Consider the following 5,429-nt stretch of genomic DNA (forward strand, 5'->3'; position numbering starts at 1 on the left):
TCAGCAGCATGGGATCAGCAGTGTGGATAATCAGCAGCATGAGATCATCAGCAGCATGAGATGATCATCAGGATGAAATCATTAGCATGGATAATCAGCAGCATTATATAATAAGCAGCAGGAGATCATCAATATGGATAATCAGCAGCATAATATAATCAGCAGCATGAGATCAGCAGCAGCATGAATAGTCAGCAGCACAGATAAGTCACATATCCCCAATTAAAGTGGGGGCCGATGTAATTGCTGTCTTTTCTGGGTTTATGAGCAGTTAGTATCTTACCTGCTTCAGTCAGACTGATCTGTCAGGAGAGTCCTGAAGAAAAGCGATTAAGAAAATAAACCTGGTTTGAAGCTTTGCCTTAAAAAAAACCTTCACTTTGAACGTTTAAATTATCCAACGATCAGCAAACGTTAACCAGCGGCGCTTTAGATTCACACACGTCTTTACCAGAGACACCGTTTCATTCTCCAGTTGCTTCTGGGAACCCAAACCAGTTTAGCTACAAGAACCAAGAGATCTCAAGTTACTTCTAATAGCATTTCAATATATATATATATATATATATATATATATTTATATATATTTATATATTTATATATTAGTACAACTTCATTTCACTCTTTGTCAAATGTTTAATGTAGTGAAATCTGTTTCTGTGAAGGAAGAACTGTTTTGGCTGATTTTAATAAAATACATAAATAAAAATATTAAGAACAAGATTGCATTAATGTGCCCGAAATGTTTAAAAATAAGTGAATAATTTGATATGAGAATCAGTTTTATTGCCTGTGTTGTGATGTTTAGAAGATTTTACCTTTTAAAAGTTGTTCATAATTGTGATTTTTTTAAAACTTGATGCATTTAAATAAAAAAAACAACAGTTTTAAACGAACTGCTCTGTTGTTCTCTGCCGTCAGACTCTAAAGTCAAGAGCTTTAATAGAAGCAGCAGCTGGTCAGATGTTTCCTTCATCAGACCTGCTGACAGGAAGCACAGAAACCAGCACGGCTGACCCGTTTGGGTCGTCTCCGTCCTGTTAGTCCAAGTTCACATTCAAACAAAAGAGGAGCATGCTGCGCTCTGATTGGCTGCTTTAAATCACAACAGGAGCTCTGATTGGTCGACGGGCTGACAGCGCGCATCATTGGCCGGTTTAAAACAACAAAAGGTTCTCAGGGTGAGGACGGAGGTCAGGGTCATCCTGAAGCCGACACTCACTGATTGATTAAATAATAAGAATATAAAATAAAGTTCTGGTTTTATTCATTTTACTGCAGTGGAATCATTTAATAAAGTTTATTCAGTTTGTTGCGTTGGAAACATCAAACTCAGCTGCTCGTCCTGTGGAAATACGACAGATAAAAACTTCCTGGACCCACGGCACCAGAACCACGAGGCACTCTGGAGCCTCCCTCATGAGCACCATTCAGAACCTGGTCCCAGCCCGAGAGAGACCACCTGAACTGGAGAACCACGAGGAGACAAACCAGACGGTGTCCCAGAGACACCTGCTGACGAGCGGAGGACAACAGGCAGGACGAACGAGTGGACACACCTGAGCTGGATGCTGACTGGGAACAGGTGGGAGTGGGCGTGGCCAGCTGACGAGTGAATCAACAAATAAACAACTATAGATCCTCACAAACGTCTAAAAATGTGTATGGAATCGTTTCAGCAGGAAGTTCCACAGAATAAAAACAGAAGTCGTCATTTAATTAAACAGATGTTGTTTTGTTTTATTGTTATTAGTTCGACCGTCAACAGGTGAGCTTTGTGTCAGAATCGGTTAAAGGTCGGGAGATGAAAAGTTTGGGAACTGCTGCTTGAACCCTCGGGTCAAACCCAAGATGTGAGGCCTCATGGGTCATTTGGACCCGAGGGCAGCAGGAGGGTTGAAGCTATGATCCTCCCTCACCTGGCCAGGCTGCCCGCTGCATTAAATAAATAAACAAATAAACAAATAAATAAATGAATAAACAATTATAGAAAGATGTTTGTGTCTGACTTTGGTTCTGCTGCTGACCCGTCTCGTCTCTGAGGATGTTTCCACACTTTGATCCGACTCTTTGGTGCCGATCAGTCTGTGTACAGACAGGACCCGGTTTGTTGGGTCCGCTTCATGTCTGCAGAACTTTCCTGACCCGTGGTCCCTGACCCACGTCCCCTCTGGGTGTTTCTCCTGAAGCCTCCAGGCTGGTTTTTATTTTTACGACAAACTCATCGAGTTTTTAAAATCCAACAAATATCTGAGCCTCACCTCCCTGTGCAGGTCAAAGGTCACAGGTTCTGCTGTTTCAGTACCGGGCCAACCCAGATGCTGCTTCAGTCTGACCGGACCAGATTGTGGATCAGGATCAGACCGGTCCCGCTCCGAGTCTGACTGTTTTCAGTCGTAAAGTTTGAAGCAGAACGTTTGGATCAGAAATCAATAAATGGTGATTGACAGCTGCTCTGAACCTTCTGGTTCTCCTGAGTGGACCTGAGGAGGATCTGAAGAGGATCTGAGGAGGATCTGAAGAGGATATGAAGAGGATCTGAGGAGGATCTGAAGAGAATCTGAGGAGGATCTGAGGAGGACCTGAGAAGGATCTGAGGAGGACCTGAGGAGGATCTGAGGAGGATCTGAGGAGGATCTGAAGAGAATCTGAGGAGGATCTGAGGAGGACCTGAGAAGGATCTGAGGAGGACCTGAGGAGGATCTGAGGAGGATCTGAAGAGGACCTGAGGAGGATCTGAGGAGGATCTGAGGAGGACCTGAGGAGGATCTGAGGAGGATCTGAAGAGGATCTGAAGAGGATCTGAAGAGGACCTGAGAAGGATCTGAGGAGGATCTGAGGAGGATCTTCTGCTTCATGTTTTTGGAGTCTTCACAGACCGACGTTTAAAAAAAACTAAATATTTGAAACAAAAACGATGAAAGTTTCAGTTTGACGTTAAAAAAAGAGAAAACTCAAACCTGATCTGTTTTCATAAAATAAACATGATGACAGATCAGATCTGCAGCCGGTTCTGATCCGTCGGAGCAGTTCAACACCTTCTGCAGAACTTATGGATAAAATCTTACAATCAGCTGAAGATTAAATCATCGATTCACTGATTCAATCATTTCAGTCGTCAATTAAAAAAACTCTGGATTCTGTTTCTGCAGCCGAGCCTGAAAATGAGGCCGACTTTACTGAAGAGTTCTGTGGGCCCGAAACCGGACGCTCAGGGTTCTGTGGGCCCGAAACCGGACGCTCGGGGTTCTGTGGGCCCGAAACCGGACCCTCAGGGTTCTGTGGGCCTGAAACCGGACCCTCAGGGTTCTGTGGGCCTGAAACCGGACCCTCAGGGTTCTGTGGGCCTGAAACCGGACGCTCGGGGTTCTGTGGGCCCGAAACCGGACCCTCAGGGTTCTGTGGGCCTGAAACCGGACCCTCAGGGTTCTGTGGGCCCTCAGAGTTCCTGCTTGGACTCAGACGGACTCTTAACGGACCTGTCTGTCTTAAACACGTCGTCTTGCTGTTAACGGGTCAGGATGAAGTTTATGATGAACTTCAAGACAAACCGCGGCTCATGACGTCACAGAGTCCAGCCTCCTCACCTGCGGACTTCCTGTTTTGATGCGTTCAGGCAGAAAACAGAGAAGCGGGTCTTCTGTCAGAACCAGAACCAGAACCTCCTCAGCCTCACAGGCCTTCATCAAAACCCGAGAACAGAGACATGAGGGCAGTAAGGCCACTTCCGGGTTAGAACGTGAAACCGGAAGTACCAGACGATGCTGTGAGCAGGTGAGCATCAGCAGGTGTGTGCGTGCAGGCAGGATCCAGGGGGCGTGGCCTACACCTGCAGAGGAAAGGTTGTAACTACGGGGCGTGGCCTACACCTGCAGCAGACACAGACAGGTTGTATCCAGGGGGCGTGGCCTACACCTGCAGCAGGTAGTTTCTGGTTTCCCGCAGAGGTTCTGCAGCAGATCGGTTCTTCTTGCTGCAGAGAGGACATGGTTTACCTGAAACCGACCAGAACCTGAAGTTCAGCTCGACTGGTTCCGACCCGGTCCAGTTCCTGACATGAGCTCACCATTCAGCAGGTAGGTTTGGAATTAGATCACTTCCGGTGCTGGTTGACCCACTTTAGTCGCAGACTGACTTTGTTTACAGTTTGTTGTCTGTTTCTAACAGTCAGTAAACGGTCGGTAAAGAGTAAACAACCAGTAAACAACCAGTAAACACCGAAACTCTCCTCGCTGCTGCTGCTGGTTGTTTCATGCAAATGTGAGGGCGGACATCAGAAACCGGTTTTTAGTGTCCGGACTGTGCGCGCACGCGTGCGTGTTAATTATGTTGTTGCAGAAACAGGATTCTTGGCTCAATCATCCAGGGAGATTACAACAAGAACACAGGTTACATCATTTAATCTGGACCAGTTAGTGAAGAAACGTTTCGTCCTCCATCCAGAGGACTTCTTCAGTCTGAACCTGCCAACCACTGTTCCAGTAGCCCTCACTGCTGTGCTTTGAGCCAATCTCCTGTTGGAACCTCAAACTCCTTCAGAATCCTGTCGGGACATTTAACAACTGAACAAACAAACAAACAAACAAACTGTTTACTGAGACCCACCAGAGACAACAACATGTTTTTGTTTGTTGATTTAAAGTTCTACCAAAAAAACAAATGTTATTCACGAGGACGTTGCTCTGAGCTTCAGTGGTGCACAAACGGGTCAAAGTGACTCTGGTGAACAGAACCAGAACCTTTTTATTGTCGGGTCGTTTCACTTTATTCATGTTCTGGTGTCGGACAAATTTAAGTTTCTTAAAGTTTCCTGATGATTTGGATCAAAGTTGTTTTCCAAGTTAAACACAAAGAAACAGATTTAAAGTTTATTATATTATACAGACATGAAATAAACGTAATGAAAGCTGCAGAATATGAATAAATGAAAATAAAGTTTATTAACGTGAGGATAAATCTTTTGTTTCTGCAGATGTTGATGCTAAAACTGGACGAAGTCGTTGAATTCTTCCTGGACTTGAAGTTTGGGTTTTTAAAGATGTTTTTATTGATTCAGGAATATTTCAGTTGGTTTTTGTTGCTCTTTCATCGACTTTAGAGCTTGTTCTGCATGAGTTTGTGAGGAGTTTCCACGTTTGCTGGTTTCAATCATGTTTACGTGTTTTACAAACCGTCCAGAACCAGCAGCTCGTCTGTTAACGGTAAAACATGAACACAGAACCCGGGTCTTCCGCTCCACTTCAGGGCTGATTTTAGGATTTTATTGCTTGTTTTTAAAGGTTTTAAAGGTTTTAAAGGTCTGGTCCCATCATATTTACGCTCCAGTCTACCAACCAGTTCCTGTCAGACGTCCCCAGGTCCAAACTGGAGTCCAGAGGTGATCGGGCTTTTGTTGCATCTGAACTGTGGAACATTTTACCGGATCATTT

The sequence above is a fragment of the Nematolebias whitei genome, chromosome 6 (assembly GCF_014905685.2).
Source record: "Nematolebias whitei isolate Nwh7 chromosome 6, NemWhi1, whole genome shotgun sequence".
Lineage (NCBI taxonomy): Eukaryota > Metazoa > Chordata > Actinopteri > Cyprinodontiformes > Rivulidae > Nematolebias > Nematolebias whitei.